At 42.7% G+C, this 12,049-nt stretch overlaps 1 protein-coding gene across 2 annotated transcripts in view; it reads right to left on the minus strand.

Annotated features, from left to right (window-relative positions):
• The window catches only part of SPON1 (spondin 1), a 242,933-nt gene that overhangs the window by 137,853 nt on the left and 93,031 nt on the right, over positions 1-12,049 (minus strand). The gene's annotated exons all lie outside the window — the stretch shown is intronic.

The raw sequence follows: 12,049 nt of genomic DNA on the forward strand, positions 1-12,049 counted from the left end.
TTGTACATACTAAATATTATATACAAAATAAACAAGGTCCTACTGTATAGTGCAGGGAACTATATTCAATACCTAATTAATAGCCTATAATGAAAAAGAATATGAAAAGGAATCTATCTATCTATCTATCTATCTATCTATCTATCTATCTATCTATATATATAACAGAATCACTATGCTGTACACCAGAAATTAACACATTGTAAACCAACTATACTTCAATTTTAAAAAATAGTAAAATAAAATTTTAAAATAAAGTGTACTTATAGATCTACAATACAAAAGTTATATGTTGACATATGAGAAAAAACCCTGTATATCAGGAATTTAGCATACACCTAGAAACAACTCAATAAACATTAGTAATGGTGGGGTTGCTGGTGGTGCTAAAGAAAGTGAACTAACAGCATTTTCAACAACTTTTCTCAATGGTTCATTTACTCCAGTTTTGTATCAAACTATTGAGGCCATTTATAGATCAACCAAATTCAAATCAGGGAAGCATGTCAAATTCTCCTCCTGAAGGGGAAAAAAAAATCCTAAAAATATATTTTGATTTGTTCTGAAAATGTCATTCTCTATCTTTCCTGAGAGTCTAGACAAAACTGTCTCCTACGTTCTGAACAAAGACAACTTCAGCTGTTAGAGCTCCCTCTTCAATGTGTCAAACTCAGGATCTTAGAATCTGGAAAGAATACTTCGAAGTTGAAAAATGACTTGCTTTTGGCCCGCACATATTTTCTCTTTAATCTAGGATTGCAGAGACATGCTACTTTTCCTTGAACCCACTCTGCCGTCTATTTGCAGCTGGCCTTGCAGAGACCTGAAACTCAGCGTTCCAGTAATTTGAAAGTCCACAACACTTAACGTTGAGACGCTGTTAGTGGATCTTGAGCTGTTTCTATTGATTTTCTTCAGCAATGCTACTCAATCAAAAGGTAATTTTCACTTTGATTTGCCCTATGTCACAGATAAAGGGAGTCTGGCCACCCTGAATGCGGGGTAGAGTCACAGGGAGCTGCCCTGGGTCACAGGATCTCAGCTCCAGGAAGGGGTCCACGTGTGCAGGATCTGCAGAGTGCACAGGCGGTTTTCCCCATGGTCTGGGCCTTGGCCAAAATGACTTTCCAAAGGAATGTCTACTGTACACTCAGTCTCGCCCCAAAGAATAAAATTGAGGCCAGCCTACCGATGTCTTTTACAGTCTTTCCTCTCCCGAGAGAGAAAAGATATTGAAATAAATGAATGAAATAGACTTCCTGTCAACACAAAGCTACTGTGATCATTTATCCATTCTGTTGACCATCAAGCAGACCATTTCTTCAGGCCAAGAGAACACTCTGGAGAACGCTCGCTCACCCCAAAGCCAAATAACAAAGCCTTTTGTTGCTGGAGGATCCCATCACCTACCACTGTGCTTTCAGAATGTTCCCCAGTGAGAAGTGCCTGAGGGAGCCCTGTGGGGGGCAAGGACTAGGCTTATCGGGAAGTCTCCCAGGCCCCACATTCTTGCTTCAACCTCACTTCAACCCAGAGCAGCTTCCTCTCCCACTTGTTTTCCTATTGTATTTGCTGGTGTATTTTCAACAAATAGTTGTTAGAAGTCTGCTTAGTGGCCAGACATTGGCCAGGAACACTGTCACGAACAAGACAGGTGGGGCCACTTCCCATTCTCAAGGCTGCCAGCATAGTGGGGAGAAAACATCCAACGATGAAATCTTCAGCTAATCAGTTAACACACCCAGTCATTAAGTGCTGAACGGACAAGCCTATGGGGTGTGGGAGAGTCTAACACAGGGGGCCCTGACCAAGCCAGGAAAGGCTCCCTGCAAAAAAGGTGGCTGAGCTTAGATTTGAATGAGTAGAAGCTAATTAGGCAAATGGGAGGGAGAAGCAATGGAGAGGGCATCCTTTGTAAGGTCCTTGAGATGGGGAGGGCCACGGCTCACTGGAGAACCATGAGTAGTAAGCCAGGTTCAGAGTGTGAGATGAGCTGGGGAGGTGGGCAGGTCCCCAGCACCCAGAGCCTACAGGGAGATGGCATTTTACCCCAAGCTTGATGGGAAGTCTTTGAGGAATGAGCCCTGAGGAGTGAGATGATCAGAGGTGCCCTTTTACAAGAGCATTTGGGCCATAGAGTAAAAATGGACTAGTAGGTGATGGCAGTATACAGAGCTCCCATGAAAATCAAATTTTGTTTCAATAAAATTCTCTTGATAAAATGGTCTGAAAACACCCAATCTACCAGGGCAAAATACAAGCTTATCATGGTATTCAAGGCTGTTCTTAAAATTTCCCCCAAATACCCCTCTGGCTTTATTTATTGCCATTTCACGCCATGCTCCCTGGGTTCCAGACTGTGAGAAGTCTATCCCCCTTGTGTGAACACCGCTCCACTACGCCCTTCCCTGTGCTGTTTCCTCTCCCAGCATCTCCTATCACCTGTCTTTGCTCGCATCTGTAACAAATGCCCTGAATTTTCTGCCTCCTGCTGCAAATAGGAGAACGATGGCAAAACCTACGCTTTAAAGGCTTGATTATGCTTAGAAAAATTAAATCACCTCCACATTTTCCAAAACTATCATCATAAAAATTTGAGGGGCCAGAGGTAGAAAATATGTGTTTCCTATAAGATATCTGTCTCTTTCATGCTTTGTTTTATAAAGTCAAGGTGGCCCTCTTTTTGGTAATAGTTGTATCTCCTGAGCCCTTACTTTGTGCCCGTCACTGGGCTAGGGAGGCCCTTCACTATCGTATATATAAAGATAATCTTTAGCTTCTATATCTTATGCTTTACATATACTACAAGTCCTCAACTTCTTCATCCAAAATCCTTGGACTAGATGTGTTTTAATTTCAGAGTTTTTCAGACATTAGGAAGTTAAGATGGCAATAGGCCATTAACATCCCCATAATCAAACACACCAATATTCTGCAGCAGAATGTAAGAAGAGTCATACTAAGTAAATAAAAGCCATAAACAGCTTCACGCCAGTTTAGGTCAAGTTTGGCAAACTTATCAAAATGCTCTTGTTTTCAGAGGGATGAAGATGAGAGTTTGTGGCTAGTTTCACCCCTATCTTACAGGTGTGGGCAACTGAGAAGCAGGGAGGCTAAGTAACATGCTCAAGGTTTTGAAGTTTCTACACCAAAATCCACGTCTGTAGTTAGACGGAGGGCCCTGTGACTCAGGAGAGGTGCGAGGGGTGGGGAGTATAGATACGAGGGTCACTGGGGCAGAAGAGCTAAAGCTTTTGAAAGACACACAGATGGCCAACAGGCACATGAGAAGACGCTCAATGTCACCAATTATCAGAGAAATGCAAATCACAGCCACAATGAAGTATTAACCTCACACCAGTCAGAATGGCCATCATTAAAAAGTCTACAAATAATAAACGCTGAAAGGGTGTGGAGAACAATCTGGAGATTCCTTCAAAAACTAAAAATAGAGCTACCATATGATCCAGCAATCCCACTCCTAGGCTTCTATCTGAAGGAAACTCTAATTCAAAAAGGTGCATGCATCCCAATGTTCCTAGCAGCACTATTTACAATAGCCAAGACAGGGAAGCAACCTAAATGTCCATTGACAGATGAATGGATAAAGATGTGCTATACAAATGCTATGAAATATGACTCGTCATAAAAATGAATGAAATAATGCCATTTGCAGCAACGTGGACGAACCTAGAGATGATCATATTAAGTAAAGCAAGTCAGACAAAGACAAATACCATATGATATCACTCATATGTGGGATATAAAAAAGTGATATAAATGAGCTTATCCACAAACCAGAAATAGACTCATAGACATAGAAAACAAACTATAGTTACCAAAGAGGAAAGGGGTAAGGGATAAATTAGAAGTTTGCAATTAATATATACACACTACTATATATAAAATAGATAAACAGCAAGGACCTACTCTATAGCACAGAGAACTATATTCAATATCTTGTAATAATCTATAATGGAAAAGAATATATATATTATATATATATATATAATATATATATAAATCTGAATCACGTTGCTGTACACCTGAAACTAACATAGCATTTTAAATCAACTATACTTCAATTTAAAAAAAAAGAGCTGAAGCTTTGGAGTGGCTGACATCGCCCAGGGAAAGTGTGTGGAGTGAAGAGAGAAGAGGGTCTAGCTGAGCCCAGGACTTTGAAGGCCAGCACTCACCCACAGACAGAGACGCCAGCAGAGACCAAGACTTTGGTCTGCTTGGTTGCAGAAGACGTTTCTTTTTATTCGTTTGGTCAACTCCTGAGAGAATTTTATATTCTGAGAAAATGCATTTCATTTTGAGTCTGTTCCCATCAAAAGTATAAAACTCAGTGGAGATTTATAAATCATATTATAGTTCGGAAAAATAATAGCTTTACAAGATGAAAATGCTGTTAGTAAGAATTCCCTCAGCATTTCAAAATGACAAATTTCTCCCATTCTGTGTTGCAATTTGGCAGGCCTGTTGCATAGCATTTATATACCGATACACTGAATGCTCTCTTATCATGAAAGAGCGTGTTAAGGAAGTCTAAATTAAATTTCTCAGTATGTAAGCTTCTCCAACTTTGGAATATTGAGGTTCTAAATAACTTACTAATCATTTCAAAAGTTTCCTTTTAAGCCTAAAGTGGAACATTTCCAGTAACTCCATCCTGAATCTTTTGGATGCTCGTATCTTTTCTGTCTGAAGAGTTTCTTCAATTTGCTGTTCTTTGTCCAGTGGGAATATGCCTGCTGGAGTGAAGTTAGAGTTGGCCAAGTTGTGGGTTTGCTGTCTAGAGCTGAAAAGGCCTGGGATCCCTGCTCCCACTGAAAAGGGACAGGGAGCCTTTAGAAATTCAAGGATTTGGGAGATCAGGCCATGAAAGGAATTAAGAAGGTCCTTATGACACGCACATCGCACAGAGTAAATATTCAGTAGTGGCAGCCACCACTGTGGCTGTTGTTAAATCACCAGCCCCTAACCAAGTGTCTGACACATAAAAGTGCTTCATAAACAGAAGCTATTAAGATTGATGTCAGGTCGGTCTCCTTCGCTTGTGGAGGGAGGAGTGAGCATGCTAACTTGGTCAAATGCTTTGGTGGAGATAATGAATGACTAAAAGGAAGCTCAGGTTTGTGGTCTCCAGACTACTTTTGCCAACCCTCTTCCCGATTCCAGTAAAATCCCTATTACTGAGCATTTCTTGGAATACTTTACAAAAGTTGTCTATGATCTCAGGGATGTTTTCCATAGAAGCAATCCAGTTTATAACCAGTAACATCTCCTTCCTTCTACCAATGAAAGAACAACTCTGTAGGAGGATGCAAGAATAAAATATTAGAGTCACAGCAATGGTACATCAGGAACCGAGATGCCTTACTTCACTCTGCAAGTACGCCAAGTGCTAATCTCCTGTTACTCAGCAAATATTCACAAAAGCTGGGTGCTTCCCCTGATCCAGACTCTTCCCAATCTTTTATATGATTTTATGTGTATCTCAAGAAATGCTGTGGTGTCCAGGAGTTAACAGGCTTCTTGAAGCTTAAGGTAATGTGCCCCTGGGAGAGGAACAGCAAAAGCTTATCTGCAGGGCTCTGTCCATAGCACAAGAACTCCATAGCTGCCCATCGGTAAGGTCACAGTCTGTGCTTGGGGTCACAAAGCTGTAGATTCAGAGACTGGTATAGTTGTCTGCCATTACTGCAAAGAAGCAATTCTAGTAAATGCTAGGAAATCTAGCTGCCATGAGATTTCTCCTGCTTATCACTCATTCATGAAATACTTACTGAGCACTTATTATGTGTCAGACACTTTGCTAGGAGCAGAAATTCAAAGATGAATAAGAGATGGTACCCTCCAGTAAGAAGCTCCTAGTCCAGTGGGGGAAAAGAGAGAAATAAAAAGGAAACAGGAAGGCAATGTAGAGCGCAATCATGGAGGAGCCATAGGGTGCAGAAATAACTAAGTTCACCCTGGCCAAGTGGCAAGAGGAGGCAATGACCCCACAGGTCTGAATTGCAGAGGGCATAGAGAATCCAAGAGACACGTTGTAGAAAAATTTCCAAGGACTTAGTAACTTACTGGATCTGGGACAGAAAGAGGAGGTTGAGTACAAGACCTTTTATTTATTTGTCTGTTTAACAGTTAAGCACACTTTAAGTGCTTCATGAATATTAATTCATTTAATCCTTCCAACAACCCCATGAGGTAGGCACTAATATTTTCCCTGTTTTACAGATGAGAAAACTGAGACAGATGAGGTAAGTTAACTGACTCCCCATGGCAAACCCCAATGGCCAGAGGGAAGATTGGGGGTGCCAGTGACTGAAACAAAAGAGAGAGGGGCAAGGAAGAATTTTTATTTAATTTTTGGAATTTCTATCGAGATCGTTGTAGCTTCACATACAGTTGTAAGAAATAATAGAGAGTATACACTTTGCCCAACTTTCCCTAATGGTAACATTTTGCTAAACTTCAGTATAATGTGATAACAAGGAAACTGACAATGATGCAATCTGCCAGGCTTGAGACTGGTCACAAAATGGTGCCATAGGATTAGATGAGGGCCAGATCATGCCATTCTACAGAAACTCTGCCTATGACAAGCTGCCACATTCTAAGACGAAACGTTCCCAAATGACTCTCAGAATACCTACTATGCTAGAACCCCAACTGGAGAATCTCCTACGAGCACTGCAGTAACTCAGAGGAAGGAGGCCATGATGCCGGAGGTAGAGCTGGGGGACTTACTGGTGGGAATGAGGTCAGTCAGGACACCTTCTTAGAAAGATGCCACTGGAACTGGACTTGGAACCCCAGAGGTGGAGTCTGTAATCAGGGAGGAGTTTTTTTGCAGGAGTTAGAGCTGCACCTAATCCATGGCCTCGGACGGAACGCCATCTGCTCCGGGCAGACTTCACCAGAATCTGGGGAATCAGCTCCACGCAGTGCTGCACGTACACTTGCAGCTTAGCTAACAACCAGAATCTGGCTAAGAGGTCAGTTAGGTTCTTAACAAGACTATATTCCACTCCCAACCTGGAATGGCCAGTGGATTTCTCGAGTTCTTGATTCACATTATTGAACAGACTTACATCTACAAACCTCTGGTTCAAAGTTCATCAAAAAATAGAGGAAAACTAGTCTTAGTACTCAGTTTATTTCTTCTCAGAATGACCCTGAGGATAACAAGCTTATCATGATTCCATTTTCTTTTATTATTGTCCCATTTCAGACATCATTGTCAGATATCTTGTCAATACTATTACTCTAGCACTTTAAATTTTACCCCCTAAAAATCCAATGGCAAATTAACAATGAGGAATTGATCTTCATAACACAAGATGTGAAAAGAAAAGACTAAAACTGGATTATGTTTTCAAAGAACTAATTTAGACATGAAAGGCATTAAAACATTTACTCAAGTTTTTATTTAACACAGTAGGTTCCACAAAGCTGTGTCAGGAATTAGAGTTACAAAGATGAGCAAGATATAGTATGTGTGACACCAAAGAGCTGACAGCCAGATAAGGGAGAGATATGCATCACAATACTGCATAGCAACTAGTAGAGTCTACCCAATATCTACTCCTTCCATCTGCCATGCTTGCAGAGCCCTCATTTTTCGAGGAGTAGTACTAGGTAAGCCAATCATGACAGTCCTGTTCCCACTTTCCCAGCCTTCCTTGCAGCTGGGGAAGAGGGCATGGCATATGACCCAAATGTGACCTCATAAAGGAAGATTGTCAGCTTGAAAGGTAAACCTGAGAATGTTTCGTTTTTCAGCTTAAAGAAATTGATGACCCACCCTGTCCTGTCCTTCTTTTTCCAGCCTTGATTATAAACACGATGTGTGAAACAAGGCAGCCATTTTGTGACCATGAGGAAAAGACCAACAAAACTCGGAGACCCTAGCTCTGACATCATTCAGCTGCTGTCATTCGTCAATGACATCACTTAGGTAGCAGTCACCTACCTCCAGCCTTCTTGTTATATGAGAAAAATAAATCTCTATTTGTTGAAGCTATCATTGGTCAAGTTTTTTAATGAATGCTGCTCTCAAAAGCATGCCTAACTGACAGAAACAAGTATGAACAAAGTACTGTGGGAGTATGGAAGAGGGCAGTTCAAATGCTAAGGCAGAGCAGGTTCTGCTGACCCTTTACACCAGGCCGGGAGATTGTACTGGGGAGCCACTAAAGGGCTTAGGCAGGCTTCGGGGCAGGGATACTTTGGTCAGCAGAGTCTGGGAGAAGAACACTCCAGATGCCTTAAAAGAGGGCTTGGGTTTGGTGGGTGGGAGGTCATACTGCCTTTTTCTGGGACTTTCCATGGCATGCAGGGGACAGGCACCTGCTCACAGTGCCTAGGAAGAAAGCAGCCGGCCTGCCAGTGCACTCCAGTCTGAAAGAGACACGGCTGTACAGGGAGGGGGCACGCAGGTGCGAGTTTGACAGGAAAACACAGGAGAGGGAAATACACTTTTTTTTTTCTCTGGAGGGGGCTTTCACATGCCTAGAAGCTGCAGCAGAGTCAACAGTGGAAACCCTTAGGGATACCTGCTGGATCACTGGCTGGAAATTTGTCATCTGTTGGAAAAATCTTAAATAAACTTACAAGGACAAAAGAAATAGATTGCAGGATATAGTCCCAGTTGTGGAAGCTCTGACAGGCAGGCAATTCTGGTTAGTGATCAGGACCATTTCACATTTCCTTTTTTTATCAAACTTATCCATTTTTTTCCAGCATCTTTTGACCCTTAACAGGTTCCTCCCTCTGGCTTAAATTGTCCATGGCATTTCTTAACCTTAAAGACATACATATGTGTCTAATCCTTAAGCCTGGAAGGGGGGGGAGGGTGGGGGGACAGTATCTCACAATATATCTTTAGGCCAAAAAACCTTTTTCCCTTAAGGATACAAAAACACAGAGTTTGATGTTCCTGAAAAATTACTTTTTTTTTTTCAATCAGCCTTAGCACACTTTTTAGGTTTTTGTAGTATGATTACTGGTACCCAGGGTACTACTAGTCAAGGGACAACTGACAGACAGTTAATTCAATGTTTCTATAATATTGTCAGATGCATGATTCTATTGTATAATGTATCATACAGTTAAACTGCTAATCAGTGCCTGCCTCATTTCCCCCTCCAACTCCTTCACCCTTGGCAGAATAGGAGCCCCTCCAGCCCTGGGCCTGTGTCTTAAGCATCATTTATGCTTAGAATCTAACAGGGAATCTGGCCAAAGCTCGAACCTGGAGGTCTTAATCTGAGGTCTACAGGATTCAGGATGATGAAATTCTGGGTGATGTGCACAAGTGCATATTTCTGGTTAAGAGTTCATAGCTTTCATCTGCTTCTCAAAGGGGTTCCTGACCTTGAAAACTTTAAGAACCACTATTGGGCCTGAAATGAATGATGGCAGATACGTGAAATGGCATGACTGTCATCCCATTTCATCAAATCTCCAACCAAGATATATGTTTCTAAAGCTGAAAGTTAAATTTTTATCCCAAGCACCCAGGTCTTCAACTGCTTTCTCTCCAGACTGTGCTCTCATCTGAAATAGCACCTATCTCAGCTGGAAAACAAGAAATAGAAAGTGAACATTGCTCCTGGGTTCCTCAGTGTACTTGCAGACTCCTTTATGCTCCACGCATTGCATGGATGTAATAGTACGATCACCCTAGCCTGAGTTAGAGGAAATGCTGCTACGCTGAGAGCTCTCTCCTGGCTGGTTCACAAAGTCACTGTTCTCTGCAGCTGGTCCTTCTCTGTGGGGGCCACAGCCACCTCCCCTTCCTGTGAGTTCCTGTAAGCTGGGGTGGGAAGCGTGGTTTCCCAGGGGTAAGGAAGCCATCAGGCAACAGAACAGTCTCCTTACATACAAGCAAGGAGACTCTGCCCTCCTTTCTGTTCCTCAGGGAGCCTCCCTGTCACCCTGGGTTTTCTGCTGTGAAAATTCATGTACAGTAGCAGACCTGTGTGTTGGGAGATACTCTCTCTTCTGGACAGGGTTAGGGAGTGTGTGGTGGGGGATATGGTTCTTAGCTACAGAGTCATGGTCCATGAAGAGGTTTCAAAGGATTCTTGAGCCCCTGAAAATGCTGTATGCAAAACTGTAAGCATGTGCATTGCTTTGGGGAGAGACGGTACAAGAACTGCTCTAAGTGAGGAGTCAGGACTGTCATGCCTGTTGGTGCTGAGTTCTCTCCCCGAGCCCCCGCCACCCCCACCTCAGAAAGGACATGCCCGAAAGAGTAAATGAAGGACTCCCTGCACAGTTACTGCAGAAACCTCCTAATGGGTTTCCTCTCCTGGCCAACCATCCAACTTACCTACACTCTGCTAGGGGATTAATCGTCACCTCTAGCACATTATTAGGCAGCAGTTGTACCATACTCCTAATTATCCTATCCCCACCCTGCCCCACCCCACCCCTCTATACAAAGGTTCCTCTCTCACTTATAAACTACAGTCCAAGCTCTTGGCTAAACGTCCAGTCCTGAATACCAGAACACCAGCTGCCTCCCAGGTCTGACACTGCATCTCCCACCCCAGATGCTCTTCCTAGCTACCTGAACTCAGCCCTGCCTTTTCCCTGTGTGTCACAGGACCCCTCTCGGCTTCTGCCTGTGCTACTCATAAACCAGGCCTCCTCTCTGCCCAGTCACACCCCACACATCTGTCACCATCTCACGGCCTCCTCAGAGTCTTGTTGAGCAGGACCTTCGGAAGTGACCTCCTCTGGGTTCCTGGAACACCAGTGAACTTTAGGATTGGCATTCGGGCATTGGGTAGTCTTAGTGTTTGCTTGTCTTACCATTTAACTCATTGTGTGTTTATGTGGGACTCCTGACTGAATTCTGAGCGTTTTCAGGGACGGGGTCTTGTTGCTCCCTTGTGGCCCCTCTAGCACTTAGCACAGTGCCTTTCATGCAGCACACATTGAAAGTGTGTTGATCTGATAGATTTTCATGGACTGACTTGACCTGTAATTCAACTCTTTTACATTCAACACCTAGTGCTGAGTGTCTACCATCACGTCCACAGTCAAGCAAGACGCATAAACTCCTCCGCATTAGCAGTGCCACCCAGCGTGCGGGGTGAACAGCCAACAGAGACTGGTCTGAGTCATGGAACATTTTCCACTGCATAAAGACCAGTTAAGTCTGCCTTGTTCTTTTCAAGCTAGGCTGACGACAACCACTGTTCTTAAAAGGAACCTTTTGGGTTGAATTCAAAACCCTTTCACAAGGCTGGGAATCAGCAGGATGAGGGTGTATCTGCCAGGAGTTTAAACCAAAGATGGAGCTTTCTTGATGGAAAAGACAGTTGCTGATTACACTGTGCTCCCCTCTGTGCTCATCCCCTGAGTTGACTTTTCAAAAACATCCCTAGGCCTTACGTTCCGACTCACACTAGATTTGTTTCATGTTTCTTCTTTTTGACATCTGCACCCCTCTTGTAGCAACTGGCCTCACTCTTAAGTCACATGAGCTCATCAGAAGTAAACCATGATCACTTGGACCCCTACATGTTCTGAAGCAACAACATGAGACCACAGGAAGCCACACAATCTGGGCCTGATTGTTCTGTTTCCTAGACTTTCTCATGGAAAATAGTTTCAGAGATAAGTTAAAGGAAGGCAGAGAGGGAAAAAGGAAAGGAAGGGAAGGTAAAGGGGAGGGAGGGCAGGGGAGGGGAGGGAGAGAGGAAGCCAAGATCTTTAACTTTCTGAGTTAAACAAATGTGGGAGAGAAATTAATGATACCTCATTTTAACGCAGAGTAGAATGCAAGTGACCAATTTTTTTTTTTTTAATATGGCAAATTTTTAAAATTCTACTAATGCTTATATGGGGGACTTAGGAGTGATGATGGAGGATATTTGGTAATGATTTTTTGGAAATTGAACAAGGGGCTGGAAATCTTTTTTTCTTCAAGCAGCCAAGGAATAAATTAAAACCCAATAAATTAATAAAAAATATCTATCCTGAAGATAATAGTGTAACCACATTTACATGTTGCATGTCTGGG

This window comes from Camelus ferus, chromosome 10 (genome assembly GCF_009834535.1).
Source record: "Camelus ferus isolate YT-003-E chromosome 10, BCGSAC_Cfer_1.0, whole genome shotgun sequence".
NCBI classification, from domain to species: domain Eukaryota; kingdom Metazoa; phylum Chordata; class Mammalia; order Artiodactyla; family Camelidae; genus Camelus; species Camelus ferus.